The 17304-nt window shown below is 34.4% G+C and overlaps 1 protein-coding gene across 4 annotated transcripts in view; it reads right to left on the bottom strand.

Moving 5' to 3' along the window:
* RAP1A (RAP1A, member of RAS oncogene family) overlaps positions 1-17304 on the bottom strand; it is a 108173-nt gene that overhangs the window by 85401 nt on the left and 5468 nt on the right. The window contains exon 1 of one of the 4 annotated variants that reach the window (XM_074263059.1): positions 10169-10197. The exons of the other annotated variants lie outside the window; for them this stretch is intronic. The gene's annotated coding sequence lies outside the window, so the exon portion shown is untranslated. Of the gene's footprint in view, positions 1-10168; positions 10198-17304 lie in introns of those variants that run through there. 4 annotated transcript variants of the gene reach the window in all.

Here is a 17304-nt window from a genome sequence, read left to right as displayed (position 1 = left end):
TCTTAGGCCATCTTTGCCATATCGACTTTTCAAGTTCTACAACTGGATATGCCTCGTGGAATGGTGGCACAAACCAAACTTAAATTTTTATCACAACTTAAACAAACTGTTGGTTATCCAGTTGTTTTTTCAGCTAGCTTTAAAAGCAAGGGAATAATAATACTAGCAACATAATCTTCAAAAACAGAGGACATATACTGAATTACAAAGACATACAGAAACATTCAGAAAGAATGTGGGACATGATAGAAAAAGTAGATAACAAAGAATACAAAAGAACAGCAGTCCTATAAGAATGTCCCAAGTATTCCAACCTCAAATAAACCAAGGCTGCAATTCTCAAGATTTAGGGTCTCAGAATCTCTTAGCTCTCTTAAAAATTGAGAACCTCAAACCATTTATATGGATTAAATCTATATTTACCATTTTAGGAATTTAAATATATTAATATTATGATAATCTTTTTTTTCTAATGTAGAGGACCCCTTGAAAGACTCTGGACACAACATCTACCTAGGCCCACCAACTAAAACTGGAAATGAATATCAAAAGCAATTTTAAAAAGAGCTTTTATTTTATTTTATTTTATTTTATTTTTCCTGAGGCTGGAGTTAAGTGACTTGCCCAGGGTCACACAGCTGGGAAGTGTTAAGTGTCTGAGACATTTGAACTCGGGTCCTCCTGAATTCAGGGCTGGTGCTCTATCCACTGCGCCAACTAGCTGCCCCCTTAAAAAGAGCTTTAAAAAAAAATTGGTAAGGAGATAAAGATCAAAGGAGAAACAGTATCACTACTTGGGGTGAACTGGTAATTAAAAACTAATGATGGCAAAAGAATCTCAATTTTCAGCACATATATGAAAAATAATGCACTAAATAATGCTAAAGCTTTACCTGACATTCAAAGAAGCAAAGAATAACATGACAAATATTAAAATATGTTTAAAAGAATTGGACATATTTAACCTATATTAGATTACTTGCTATCTTGGGGAAAAGGGAAGGAAGGAGAAAAATTTGGAACACAGTCTTACAAAAACAAATGTTGAAAACTATCTTTACATGTATTTGAAAAATAAAATACTATTGAAGTTTGTTTTTTTTTTTTAAATAGCAAAAAAGACAGAAATAGCTGGTATTAGAGGGATTGTAGGAACATTCTCCAACATTAAATGCACCCTATTGATAGGCTTAAGCATACGTAACCTTTAAAGGCAATGTCTTTGAGGGCAAAGATAGAAAGACCTCAAAATAGTAATTGCACCACTTTTTTGATAGCAAAAATATGGGGGAAAAGTGGGTGTCCATCAATTGAAACATGGCTAAAAAACTTTAGCATAAGTATATAATGGAATCATATTTCTTACAAAGTAAGAAGGAGGAATTGAGAAATGGTCAAATATTTAAACAATTTTCAGATGAAGAAATTAAAGCTAAGTATAGTCATATGAAAAAATGCTCTAAGTCACTAATGATTAGAGAAATACAATTTAAAAGAATTCTGAGGTACCATCTCACACCTTGCAGATTGGCTAAGATGGAAGGAAAAATAATGATAAATGCTGGAGGGGATGTGGGAAAACTGGGATACTAATTCATTATTGGTGGAGTTATGAAATGATCCAACCATTCTGGAGAGCTATTTGGAACTATACCCAAAGGGCTATAAAACTGCACACGCTTTGATCCAGAAGTACCATTACTAAGTCTGTATCCCAAGGAAATAAATCATAAAAGAGAGAAAAGGATCTGCATGGAAAAAAATGTTTGTAACAACTCTTTTTGTGGTGGCAAAGAATTGGAAAATGAGTAGATGCTCATCAAGTGGGGGATGGCTAAGTAAGTTATGGTATATGAAAGTAATAGAACATTATTGTTCTATAAAAAATAAACAAGCTGATTTTAAAGAGGCTTGGAAAGATTTGCATGAACTGATGCTGAGCAAAACAAGTACAACTAGAAATACATTGTACATTGATCAACTATGAAAGACTTGATTCTTTGCAGCGGTTCAGTAATCTAAGGCAATCCCAATAAACTTTGCATGGAAAATGCCATCTGCATCCAAAAAGAGAACTACAGAGACTGTATATAATCAGCACATATGTTCACTTTTTTTTTCTTTTTTTGTTTTTTGGTGTTTTTTTTTTTTTTCTCTCGGGGCTTTTCTATTTTGTTCTGATTTTTCTAAGTAGGGATGTAAGCAATTTAGTTCCACTAAATCCCTCATGTTTCCTTTTCCCTTTTTTGGTTTAATTCTGATCTTTTTATGATCATTGAATGCTTTTTTTCCCCCCTTCTTTAATGCATTGTGCTTAATTTTTCAGGTAAGCAATTCTTAGTTATAGTCCTGGCTTTTTTTTGCCTTCTGAAATATTATGTTCCATGACTTCTGATAATGTTGCAGCTACTAAGTCCTGTGTAATGCTGATTGTGGCTACCTGATATTTGAATTGTGTGACTTAGCAATTTTCTCTGACCTGACAATTCAGAAATTTAGCGATAATGTTTTTCAGTGTTTTTATTTTGGCAGCTCTTTGGCATGATTGGCAGATTCTTTTGATGCCTATTTTGTCCTCTGGTCCCAGATATTAAGACAATTTTTCTTGAAAATTTCCTGAAAGACGCTGTCCAGATCCCCATTTTAATTATGGCTTTCAGGTAGATTCTGATATGTTTTTTTCCTGGATCTAATTTCCATTTCCAGGTCATTTGTTTTTCCCATAAAGGAAAATTTTACATATTCTTCTATTTTTTCATTCTTTTGAATTTGTTTGATAAATTTTTGATGTTTCATAGAGTCAATAATTTCTACTTATCCAACTCTTTAAAGACTTGTTTTCCTCAAATTGGCTTTTGTACTTTCTATTTTATCAACTGGACCTTTTAAGGAGTTGTTTTTTTCAGTGGATTTCTGTTTTCTTTTTCCAAGCGGTTTACTTTTATTTCCCTAATTCTCTTATATACCTCTCAATTCTTTGTCCAATTTTTCTTCTACCTCTCTTATGATTTTTTAAATCCTTTTTGAACTTTTCCAAGAGTTCTTTCTAGCCTTGAGGGGACTTCCCCCTTTTTCTTTGGGGTTTTGACTATAGATATTTTGATACTGTCATCCTCTTCTGAGTTTATACCTTCACCTTTTCTCCTACCACAATAACTTTCAATAGTCAGATTCCTCTTTTATTTATTTTTATGCTCATCTTTTTTGGCCTTTTCCCTTTCTTTAAAATTTGATCTCTGCTCCTGGGGTGGATGGGACACTGTCTTAAAATTTTTGTGCCAAAGGCTGCAGATTCTGGCTGTTTACCTGGTACTGCACTGATGGTGCCCCGAGAACACAGGAGACACCTCATGTCCGGTATTGTGCTGAGGGATTAGGATGAGGAATAGCTGGTTCTGCCTCTGGCAGTTTACCTAGTGCCAAATTGGAGTCCTGGTGATGGTGTCTTAAGTGTGCTGAGGCAAGTGGGCTATTTCTGCATTTCTCCATTATACACTGAAACATGAAGGTTTGGCTGCCCTGACTGCCGAAGGCTGCCTGTTTGTCAGGGGCAAACTGTGGTTCTCAGAACTGAAGTTGGCCAGGTTCCTTAGCTTTGCTGAAGCATATGGGGAGGTCCTGGTATTGATACTTGTCTGCGCTACTGCAATGGGGTTCAGGATTTACAGCTGGTCTATCAAGGTGGGGCTTGCTACTGGCTTGCTGGACTGTCCTAGATTGCATTCCTTTTTTTTCCCCAAATGAAACAGACCTTTCCTGACTATCTTTCAAGTATCTTGGACTCAAAAATTGCTTTAATCCATCTTTTTTTTGCTGCTTCTGCTGTTTCAAGATTTGTTTGAGGGTGCTATTTTATGGCTATTGTGAGGTAAATATGGGAGAGTTAGTGATTTACTACTTACTTCACTATCTTCAGATTAATATAATTTTTTCTTTTTCCAAAGTAATTAAAAAGTAGTACAGTAGAAGCCAATTCTATAGGCAGAGAACCTGAGTTTAAATTCTGAGTCTATTTTTTTTCTATCACCTCTGTATCCCTATTAACCTCTTTGGGCCTCAATTTCATGAAGGAGATGGACAAGCTGTCCTAAAAGATCCCTTCTGGCTCCAAACCTGTAAACCTATGATTAAAGGAAAGCTATCAAAGTACATTTAAAAAGATTTCAGTGAAACCTTTGCCAAAGTCTCATACTGTTTTTGTAGACAAGATGGAGAGATAATGGGTAGGTTGTAGTACAATTAAAGGGATTTGGAACTGGTTGACTGACTCGAGGCAAAAAACTGCCATTAACACCTTGATGTCAACCTATATGGAAGAGTGTCACAGTTATTTTTTCTTGGTATTGTACTGTTTAACATTCTTATCAATAATATATCTAGCTAGATAGATAAAGAGGTGGATAACATGCTTATCCCTACATATCCTGACTAAAAATAATCAGCTTCTTAAGTACAAAATCAATCAAGAGGATACAAAGATACATAATTTTGCCTGAAAAAAATCTATGATTTTTAGTATGAACCAGAAGTGTGAGGTGACAGTTTTATAAAGCTAATGAAATAATAGGTTGCATTAAGAAAGCTATAATGTCAAATTCATAAGAGGTGATAGTCTTATTATATTTTGCCTAATCAGAGAAGTATTTATGAAATGTGGCAGGCACTATGCTAAGGCTCTAAAGATAAATTAGAATGACAGAAGCTTACAATCTATTGAGGGAAACAACACATTCATATATAAATACAAAATACATACAAAGTAATTTCCTGGAAAGAAAGGCAATGAGAAATGAAAGGCAGAGGAGAAAAAGACTAGAATCTTGAGTAGGAGGTATCACTGTGCCAAATTCTGAAGAAAATTAGGGATTCTATGAGATGGTGATAAGGAAAAAAGTACATTTCAGACACAGAGGCAGAGATATACTCAAAAGTTCCAAGAAAAAACATGGAATGTCTCGCACATAGGGACGTAAGAACCATGTCAAACAAGGATAAGATGAAAAGATACAGATATGTTTAGCATGAAGAAACAACAATTGAGGATTCAGGAAGGTGGCAGCTGGAATAGACCAATTAGATTGTGCTTGAGCCCAAGAGAGAGCAGTGGAAGAGAAAAATTGTAAGCATCTGTTACATAAAGTTTCTTATCCTCACCTAAAGGAGGGAGGTACTATTATTATGACTACTTTACAACTGAGGCATATAGAAGGTAAGAAATTTGTCCAAAGTCACCCAGAGAATAACTGTCTTAACCTGGATCTGAACTCGGGTCTTCCTGACTCCAGACCCAAGCTGTCCTCTGCAACAGCTGACTGACAGGAAAACAGGCAGAAGGTTCAGAAGCAGATTTCAGCTTAATTTAAAGAAAACTTCACAATTAGTAGAATAGGCTTGGACTTCTTTGGAAGGCTGTGGCAGAAACTCAAGTCCAGAGAGTAGTTGGAAAGGTGACTTCTAAGACCCCCGTCTCCACTTGTAAGCAGCTGTCACTTTATTTAAAAAACTCATAGAGAACATACATTTACTCAAAGGAAAAAGGCAGTTTAAAAGTAAATGTGTCTTACATGTAAAACTGTGTCCAATCAAACAGGTTTCAATTTCTTTTTACTTTAGTCTTTAAGGGTAAAATGGGCTTGAAAGTCTGTTCAGTTTTACATGCTTTATGTAACTACTTACGCAAAATAGGAAGTAGGTTCCTTGAGAACAGGGACTCTTCTTTTGATCTTCACATCCCCAGAATTTAGTATATTTGCTAAACACCACAAAATGGTTGCTATTTATACCAATGTTAATAATCCTAATGAATATTTTAAAAATCTGAACTGACTTTTGTTTGGGTCTCTATAGATAAACTAAAAAATATACCAATAAAGAAATGAAAAGTAAATCTGCATGTGGCCTCACAATTTCTGACATTAAATCTTAACATATTTTTCACCTGAAGTTCTTTCAAAGAGACAGAAAAAAATCAATACCATTCAATTAACCAGATCTGGATTTCAAATGTTTTGCATTGGAAATATATACCATTAAGAACAAATAAAATATGAAGAGCTAAATGTCAAGTTTGTAAATTAGGATATATATTTTAAAGACACAATGATTGGGGGCATATTAAATGAATCTACAAGGAAGTAACCATTTTGGTGTAGAAATTGACAGAAAGAAAAGCTTTTATTTCTGTGCAGATAAAATTATCTTTCTAATTCAAACAAAAGGAAAAAAAATGGCACCTAAACTTCAGAAGAGACTTCAGTAAGGGAGTCTAATTAGAATATTGTTGCAATAGTCTAGACTTGAGGTGATGAGGTATCAGGGTGGCAGCTGTGTTTGGAGAGAAGGGGATGTAACAAGTAAGCACTTAGTAAATGCTTGCTGAATGATTAGTGAATAAATAAACAAATTTCTTGAAAGTATGAAATACTTCCCTTGTATCCCATATTAGAAACAAAGTAGATACATACCAACCACTTGATTGGTTCTCTGAAAATACTGATAAAAGTATCGATTTCATTAAAGTTGAATCATTAATCTTTTAAAAAGTCAAATTAAAGGTATCAACTTCACTGACCACAATATTCTTAATGTATTAAAAATCTTAGAGGAAAAAAAAATTATGAATCATAGAATCTCAAGCAAATAGGAATCTCAGAGGATTTCTTTCCAGTTCAATCCTCTACCAAATGAATCAATCCTCTTCACCTGACCGTAAACCAGCTTCTATTTTAAATTTTCTCATAACAGAGAACTCTGTAGCTCAGAGAGAAGTCCATTTCATTAATAAGATACTACAATTAGAATGTAGAAGGAACTTTAAAGGCCATCTAGTCCAAGCTCCTTATTTTACGATGAGAAACTGATTTTAAAGAGAAGATGCAATTTATCCAAGGTTCACCTAGGAGGTAAGTAACAGATCTGAACATTATGTTCTCTGACTCCAAATTTCGTGTTCCTCCATTAAATAGTTATTAAAAAATTTCTCCTGGGGCAGCTAGGTAGCATAGTGGATAGCACACCAGCCCTGAAGTCAGGAGGACCTGAGTTCAAATCTGATCTCAGATACTTAACATTTCCTGGCTGTGTGACCCTGGGCAAATCACTAAACCCCAATTGCCTCAGCAAAAAAAAGAAAAAGAAAAGAAAAGAAAAAGTTTCTCCTTATATTAAGTCTCTCCATATTTATAAGAAACTGCAAATATGAGACTTCAAGAGAAAGGAAGACTAATATGGGAAACAAAGGAAGACATAAATTGATGCAGAGTGAAGTAGAATCAAGAGAACAATATACAGAGGGGAAGGACTATAATTCCATAAATGATAATAAAACTAACAGGAAACTTAACTTGAATTAATTGTAATGACCAATGACCATCCTAGATGGTCACAGAATATCTGAGTTAGAAGGATTCTCAGCAGCTACCTAGTCCTATCCAGTCCACAAAAAAATTCCTTCCAGAATACATCCATAGGGCTGTGCAATCCCCACTGGACTTGTGGGAGGATTCAATACGAAGGAGGATGTTCCCTTCCACTCTGGAGAGTTCTAATTAAGTTTTTCCTGACAACAAGTCTCAATGCTTCTTTGCAATTTCCACCCACTCTTCCTAGCTCTGACTTCTGGAGATCATCAAAACAAGTCTAATTCTACTTCTATCAAGTAACCTTTCAAGTACTTCATGCCTATTCATCCCCCAAACCCCTCCAGCCTCTACTCTAGAAATCAAAAAGAACAGATGATAAAAAGACACTCCACTCCTCTCAGAATAAAAGTACAAGATTAAAGGGACAGGATGCTGTATATTCTGTAACAGAGGGGTCAAATACAAGGCCACCTGCAACAACACTCCCAAGTTAAAATAAACTTGAGAAATAGTGAATGAATAAAAAGAGTAAAGACATAGATAATAGTTAAGACAGAAATTTACACTTTAAAACTAGACATATGTGGCCTTAAGGATCCTTATGTATGATTTAAAGGCCCTTTTCTCTATTTCAGTGTGGAATCACAATTCTGTAAGACCTGTTTCATTGTGTTAATTGGTTTTGTTTAGGTTTTGTTACTTTTGTTAAAAGGGGGGAAAGAATGGTGTAAAAACTTAAGACATCAATGAAATCTTTTTAAAAATTGTCCACTGTCATTTCTACAAATTGGTTCTCATTCTACATAGGGTCACACCATATAATTAATATTTCCATATGACAAGATATTCAAATTGTTGAAAATAGTTAATATATTCCCTCTTTGTCTTCTCTTCCTCATAGGTTTCTCATATTTCAAGTCTCCTTATATTTTTTTTGCCACTGGACCAGCTCTAGTTCATTGGCAACAATATCCTCCTAAAATATCTCACTCAAAACAATACTCACAGATGTGATGATTACACCAAGAATGAAACTATTATCTTCCTTCTTCTCAATAGTATGCTTCAATTAACTCAGCTTGAAAACATAATTTGCAAAAACTAAAACCAAAAAACAGAATACACTGTTGACTCTTTGAGCTCAAGGTCAGTTCAACAAATTTCTAAGTCAAGTCATTTTCAGGGGAACATCTATCAATCCATATTTCTCCCAACCTGAAGTTATGTAGCTGACTTTTTAATCCTAAATGCAGATTTTATATTTGTCACTATTAGATTTCATTGCTTTTATACTTGACCCTTCATTTGAGCTTATATTTCTTAATCTTGTCAACTAAAGAACAAATTTTCTCTCCAGCTTCATATTATCCATAGATTTCTAAACTTTCCAAAGGGGTCTTCATCTAAGTCAATGAATAAAGATGTTTGTTTTTTTAAAAAAGTGTAGTATTTAAAAACAGTACTAGACCCTCAGTCAGAAGACCAGTAAATACCTCTTTGGTCAGGTATATCTAGTCAAGTCCCCGCTCTGTTGCTTCCTATCCATAAGTAATCAATATGACAGATTGAAAGTTAAAAGAGACCTCAGAGATTTCACTTTGCAGATGAAGAAAGATTCTTCTCATGGCATCATATAGCCTCTTCTCATGACATCATGCTGCCAGTCACTTAACAATCTTCTTTTAGAAATCTTTGAGAATCAGAATGGAGCAGGGATAAAAAGACTGGGCTTGGTGTCAAAAAAAAAAACAAACCCTAGATTTCAATTCTGCTTCAAATATATAATAGGCACATTAACCCTAGGCAAATTCCTTAATTTCTTCATTCCCACTAATTTCTTCATTTGTAAAATGAAGGCTGGACTCAAAAGCTCTAAAAGTTCCACTTTCTAAGATTTTTTATAACTCCTCTATCCCTGTTAACTGATCTGTAAAATAAAAATCAAAATTTTGTTATAAGAATTAAGGACAACAAAAATAAAGCATCTTGTTAACTGTTGTAATTCAATCTTTTTTTTCAGTTATGTCCAAATAAATTTGGGGATTACTTGGCAAAGATATTGGAATGGTTCACCAATTCCTTCTCTAGCTCATTTTACATATAAAGAACTGAAGCAAGCATGTCAAGTGACTTGCCTGGGGTGATATAGCTGATAAGGGTCTGAGGCCAAACTGGAACAAAGGAAGATGAATCTCCCAGATTCTAAGCCCAATGCTTTATTGCATCGCATCTAGCTGCCCACCTGGTTAACTATACCGCACCAAATAAAAATAAGATATTAAAGAAGCTAAAAAGAAAACCTTGTTGTATACCACCAAAGATTTCCCATTCCTATCATTTCTAAAATCACTTACTCTCTATTAAACTAGTCTATATTTCTCTATCTTGTCCCAAAAGCCTGTATGTCAATGGATCCCAAGACTGGACAGCTTTAACCATGCTAGAAAAGCTTCTCCAAAGTTCCAATTTTTGAGAATGACTCTAGTTAAGTACAAATGTTTTTTCACCTATGGCCTGGCCATACTTAGTAAAGAATTCTTTGGCACTGCAACTTATAAAAGAAGTACTATATAGGACCCTTCTACTTCTGCAGGTGGCAGGGTAGCAGAAATGAAGTATAGGATGCTAATTAATAATCTCAGTTTTAAAGCCATTTACAAAGTTAAGCTTGATATTTGCGCTCTAAATTTGATCCAAGTGATCAACAAGTAAACCTCTATGATGACATACATATTCTGGCATCCCTCTGCTATGTAACCAGTAGAAGGAAGTTATATGTAATTAAGAGGATGGATCATAGGTATTACCTGACAAGGCAGAAAAAGGAATTGGCATTGATGGCTTTATTGTAGGTCTAAGGGAAAAGAGAAACATCATTTCATGGGCACTTTGGCATCTTGTGCTGCAATTTTCATGGTATTTCCACAAAGACCACCAATATCTGTTACAGGAAACAAAGAAATTGACAAAGTCTACAGATAAGACCCTCCAAATTAATATAACATATATTTTGAAATCAATCTCAGGTGGAAATGCCCAGGAATATATTGGAAAACATGGTTCAGGAATGGAGAATGAAAGAAGACAATGTTTTATAAACTTCATACTGGAAACACTTTCCTTAAGAAATATGCCAGACACCAAATATTGTATTTTAATGGACAAAAAATAATGTTACTAATGTAGGAGTAATTTCTCAATCAGTTGTCCAATTACAGTCTGACCAATGACTTATTAGCGGATAAATATTAGCATAAAACTAGAATAAAAATAAGAAAAAGATATGCATGCAATTAAAATGAAATTTTAACTCAACTCTGACCAAATAAAACAAGTTACTAACATTAATTTTAAAAAGACTAATGGAAGAGGAAAAGATATTGAACCTGTCATAATACATATAGGGGACTGTGATCTAAATAAACTGTCATTAACAAAGAGACCAAAATAATCTAAAAGCACCTTAGTCAACATAATTAATGAATTTCTTGACATTCAGAGAAAAAGAGATGGCAAAATCACATTATATTTATAAAATCTTACAGAGAAGGTGTTGGAATTAAACTCAATTCAGTAGGCATTTGTAAATTTAATATGGATTAAGACAAAATCAGGGTACAAAATCAAATACCAAACATTGCTTTAACTCAAGAAACTTATAACCCAATATGTGGAGGAGGTTGTGGGCAATATTGCATCAAACCAAAGGGGAGCCAGATAAAAATCTGTTTAAAGAAAACAACACAAGAGGTCCATATAAGCAAAGTCACTGCAAGGGCATTTATAAATGGAATTGAAAGGATGACAAACAGAAGAAAATGGAAAAGACTTGCAAAGATTTTTATAACAAAGGTCAGTGGAGCCACCACAACAAAACTCTTTTTTTTTTTTTTTTTTTTTTAATTTTTTATTTTATTTTATAATTATAACATTTTTTGACAGTACATATGCATGGGTAATTTTTTACAACATTATCCCTTGCACTTACTTCTATTCAGATTTTTTTCCCTTCCTCCCCCAACCCCCTCCCCCTGATGGCAAGCAGTCTTATATATGTTAAATATATTACAGTATAATTTAGATACAATATATGTGTGTAGAACCGAATTTTTTTGTTGCACAGGAAGAATTGGATTCAGAAGGTAAAAATAACAGTTTACATTCATTTCCCAGTGTTCCTTTTCTGGATGTAGCTGGTTCTGTCCATCATTAATCAATTGGAATTGGATTAGCTCTTCTCTATGTTGAAGAAATCCACTTCCATCAGCATACATCCTCGTACAGTATCATTGTTGAAGTGTATAATGATCTTCTGGTTCTGCTCGTTTCACTCAGCATCAGTTGATGTAAGTCTCTCCAAGCCTCTCTGTATTTCTCCTGTTGGTCATTTCTTATAGAACAGTAATATTCCATAACATTCATATACCATAGTTTACCCAACCATTCTCCAATTGATGGACATCCATTCATCTTCCAGCTTCTAGCCACTATGAAAAGGGCTGCCACAAACATTTTGGCACATACAGGACCCTTTCCCTTCTCTAGTAGTTCCTTGGGGTATAAGCCCAGGAGTAGTATGGCTGGGTCAAAGGGTATGCACATTTTGATAACTTTTTGGGCATAATTCCAGATTGCTCTCCAGAATGGTTGGATTCTTTCACAACTCCACCAACAATGCATCAGTGTCCCAGTTTTCCCACAGCCCCTCCAACATTCATCGTTATTTGTTCCTGTCATTTTAGCCAATCTGACAGGTGTGTAATGATACCTCAGAGTTGTCTTAATTTGCATTTCTCTGATCAATAGTGATTTGGAACACTCTTTCATATGAGTGGAAATAGTTTTAATTTCATCATCTGAAAATTGTCTGTTCATATCCTTTGACCATTTATCAATTGGAGAATGGCTTGATTTCTTATAAATTAAAGTCAATTCTCTGTATATTTTGGAGATGAGGCCTTTATCAGAACCTTTAACTGTAAAAATGTTTTCCCAATTTGTTACTTCCCTTCTAATCTTGTTTGCATTAGTTTTGTTTGTGCAGAAACTTTTTAATTTGGTGTAATCAAAATGTTCTATTTTGTGATCAATAATGGTCTCTAGTTCTTCCTTGGACATAAACTCCTTCCTCCTCCACAAGTCTGAGAGGTAAACCATCCCATGTTCCTCCAATTTATTTATGATTTCGTTCTTTATGCCTAAATCTTGGACCCATTTTGATCTAATCTTAGTATGTGGTGTTAAATGTGGGTCCATGCCTAGTTTCTGCCATACTAATTTCCAGTTAACAAAACTCTTAATATCATAACCCTGGCAGTAGGTAGAAATGGCAGTAAGAGGGCAGAGCTAGATGGTGCAGGGGATAAAGCACCTGCCCTGAAGTCAGAAGCACCTGAGTTCAAATCCAACCTCAGACACTTAATACTCCCTAGCAGTCTGATCCTGGCAAGTCACTTAACTCTAACTGCCTCACAAAAACAAACAAACAAAACACACATTTAAAAAGAAAGAAATGGAAGTAAAGAAAATAAAGAAGAAAGCAACTAGACTAGATCAAAGCCATCTTATGGAGATCTGTGCTGAAGGCAATATAATTATGAGGGATCAATTCAGAAGATTCTGAATGAAAAAAGATGCCAAAAGCACAGAAGAATTCTTGCACTTTATTAATATGAAAGAGACAGAGAAAAAAGACCATGAAAACATTAATTATGAACATATATGCTTACTTTCCCATCAGCATAGAACTTATATCTCACCTACATATGCATCAAACTCATCCATACATATATCAAGAACATCCTTGATAAGTATAGTAGGGAACAAGCAGGCTGTCAAAAAAGTGGTATATACAGCAGATGCTATAGATACCACACATGATTTAAAAATGTAGAAAACATAAAACTTTCACTGGGCTTATTGGTTGATTATTTTCTAAAAGTCTGGTTTTGTAAAAAGAAAAAAAATACATATATATATATATATATATATTGTCTTGAAGATTGTTTTCCAACAATATCTCTCCCATTTACACATCAAACTTATTCCTTGAAGGATTTAACAGAGAACAGTAAGGCATGAGACAAGAAGAGGTATACTTGTCAAAGATATTCACTATTATGATGGTGGAATCCTAGACAGATTCCTAGTTAAAGGAGGTGTCTTTTCTAGGATAGTGAGATCCTGCAGATGTCCCTACTTGCTTATGATATCATGCTAATTGCAGCAAGCCTTGGAACACTGCAGGACTTCTTGGAAAAGATCTGTGTCCATGTAAGACTTTTGGCCTAACCATTCATACAGGAAAAACTGGCAGAGGAAGTGTTATCTATTGTCCAGATTATAACATAGAGTTGGATGAACAACTTAATAGAAGCTTCCCATTAGAGTATGTATATATAATGTGTATGTATGTTTTGCAGAGAAGATGCTAACCTACACCAATGAAACCACAGGTTGTGTGTGTATGTGCGTGCACACACGCCAGACACATAGTACAATGGACAATTAGAAAACTGTAAAGTTCCTTTAATAAGCATGAACATTTCAGGAATAAAGGCATGACTTTTCAAAACTAATTTTCTATTGGTGTTGTTCCTTAATATGACCATGAAAGTTCTACAAACTGAAAATAAGTATAGCTCTCAGAGACAGAGAGAAGTACACATTGGACATGAGAATACTATTTAATACCTCCCCCAAAAAAGGAATTTCAAAGAATAAAAGAAAATAATGCCATCAGAAATAGATGATCAAAAAAGATGGTCTGGTCACATGATATGGAATAATGGGCAAGCCAAATATTCAAGCGGTGAAATTGGTGAAGCATATCAGGGAAGCTTCCTGCAATAGGCTTATGGGAACATATGGTCAAGAAATATACAGGATGAGCAGCATAGATAAGTTTGCAATCTGCACTGCATAAGGGAATACCCAAACTAAAAAAAAAAAATCATAGGATCATTTGAGTTTTATGACAGACTGTCAATTGTCTTCAAGAAATCCATAAATGCCTTGTTTATAATATTCCCAATTTAATCCAATAGCATTTATTAAGCACCTACTATATATTAAGAAAAAAATAAAAAATATCTATCCTCGAGAAACTTACATAGGAAAGAGAGATAAACATATATATATATATATATATATATATATATATGTAATAAGGGGATAGACAAAATATAGGAAATATTATCAGAATTGAACCTTAAAGGAACTTTTCACATATTTTTAAAAGATTTCACATCCTGACTAATGTTACTCGTTTTACTTATTAAAATATCAACTGTAGTATTTACTACATTGTAAGTCAACATAATAAATTCCCAATCATCTTCAATAACAAAAAAATTCAGTGATTTATCATCAAAAGTCTAAGGTTTTAGTGAATAGATTAATAGATTACTTCCCCCCTCTCCTGTGCGCCCTTCCTCCTCTCTCCCCTCCCCCTCCCCTTGGGGCACTGGTTTATACAATGTAGAGCATAGAGCTTGGAGTCAGGAAAACTCATCTTTCCTGAGTTCACATCTAGTCTCAGATTTCCTAGCTATGTGATCCTGGAGAAGTCATTTAACTTTGTCTCAGTTCCTCATCTGTAAAATGAGCTAGAGAAGGAAATGGCAACCCATTCCAGTATATCCACCAAGAGAATCCCAAATGAGGTCACAAAGTCATAAATACATATTTACTAAAAAAACTTTCCAAAAAATTCATTTCAATTAAAGCTATTTTTTTAAAAGACACCAGCATATTCATGACAATGATATTTTTGATAAAGCAGATTTAGTGATAATTTATTAACATAAAAATTTGACCAGTCAGTTCTGAATTTTGACTGTAGCTACAAAAATAGTTAAGTGCTGAAGACCTGGTTTCTGACTCCAAATTAATTTTCTCTTTCCACTCCAGCATACTACCTCTGCTTACAAGGTGAGAAACTATCCTCTTTAAATTAGCAAAGAAAGCAAAATCAGGCCCTGGATTCCAATGTCTGATATGCTTATTTATCTTCAAGTTGTTAAAAAAAAAAAAATGCTATGTTCTAAAATCAGAAGCATTTACTAAAACTGCAGGTGGATTTCTTCATAGCCTGGTATTGAGTACTATAAAATGTGGACAGAAGCCAGCTCTATTTTGTAAACTCTCTACTCTTACCTTATAGGTGCAACATAGTCAGGTCCAGAGAGAAAAAAAACCCAATGTTTATGAAAGCTGTGCTGGCACACTATCAATGCATTTTTGCCCTCATACAAATTTGAATCAGAGTGAGGAAAAAGATTAGAGAAGAACAATTCTATACCAAAATTTACTCACATTAAACAGAATTACAATGACAAACCAAATAGAGAAAAATCCCTTCTTCATAATATGGCATATACAGGAAAGTTTATAGACTTAGATTAAGATCATTATTATGGCAAAATAGATTTTTTTTTTACAATATCACTTTCCAAATAATTAGAAAAAGTTTATTCTAAAATTAAAATTAGAAAATGAGCCCATAGCAATAAATGCTAAAGAACAATGTGGGTGTCCCTTAAGGCTCAGTCATGGGTCATTTTTTCATTCAATAGCATGTCTCGGTGATTTCATCAATCCCAATGGGTTCAATTATCACTTCTATGCAGATGATTCTAAGATCTACCCAGCCCTTACCTCTTTCCTGACTTCTGGGCTCACAAAACCAAGTATCTCTTAGACATCTCAAAATAGATGACATGAAGACATTTAAATTCATTATGTCTAAAACAACTCATTATTCATTAATTCTGAATCTCTTCCCTTTTTCCAGCTTCTTCATTATTGTCAAGGTCATCATCGTCTTTATAATCATAGCATCACAACTATATTAATCCTTAACTCTTCACTTGTACTCACCCTACATACTCTTGTTATATAGCCATTTCCACTCCCACAGCCATCCCCTGGTCTAAGGCCCTTATCACCTTACACCAGGACTTCTGCAAAAAATCACTGGTCCATCTTCCTGACTCAAGTCTCTTCCCACTGCAGTCTATCCTTCATTCTATTATCCTCCATACTACTAGCGGGAAGCATAGACCTGACTATAATAGCCCTCTATTCAATAAATTTCCAATGTTTCCCTATCATTTTTAGGATCAAATATGAAATCCTGTAACTTTTAATTCCCTTTCAAACTCGGGGTGTTCCTACCAAATATGAAATCCTGTAACTTTTAATTCCCTTTCAAACTCGGGGTGCTCCTACCTTTTCAGTCCTCTCATTCTTCAACTCCTCTTTCTGCCCTCTCATTCAGCCATGCTTTCTTTACTGCCATTTCTCCTCTACAATATTCCATTTTTCTATTCCCAACCTGTGTACCTGTGGTCCCCAACACCTGAAATCCTTTCTCCAAGCTTCAGCCTTTTAGTTTCCTTTAGCTCAAATCTGACCTTTCAAAAAATTCCTTTGCTGGGTCCCCTACTCCTAATGCCTTATATCCACACTGTATATTTTATGTGTAAATAGTTGTTTGTACTCTGTCTCTACCAATATAATGAGTTCATTTCAGCCTTTCCTTATATCTCCAGCATTACTTAAAACACAATGCCTTACACATAATAAGAACAATGCTTCTTGAATGATTTGGGATTTAATAGGTGCCACAATGGATGAGGGAATGGGGGAGAGTTAAAATATGACCTTAGACATATTTACTAGCTATATGACCATATCTCATCACTGAAATAGTGAATGAATAAATACTCGGTAAATAGTTGAGTTCTAGAGAAATTCAGAGTTAACATCAAGTTGATTATTTTCAGTTGAAAATGGATTTTTTTTTTAAATTAGGAAAATGGATACTATATTAAAAGCAAATCTTGGTTCTAATACTGTTACATGTGTGTGGTATCTTATCGATAATATTTTAGACTGTCTCTAATAAACACATTTTAGAATTTAAAAAAGTATATTTTAT

Source organism: Sminthopsis crassicaudata, chromosome 4 (genome assembly GCF_048593235.1).
Source record: "Sminthopsis crassicaudata isolate SCR6 chromosome 4, ASM4859323v1, whole genome shotgun sequence".
Classification (NCBI taxonomy): domain Eukaryota; kingdom Metazoa; phylum Chordata; class Mammalia; order Dasyuromorphia; family Dasyuridae; genus Sminthopsis; species Sminthopsis crassicaudata.
The sequence above is the reverse complement of the archived record's forward strand: the minus strand, read 5'-3'. Positions and strand labels throughout refer to the sequence as shown.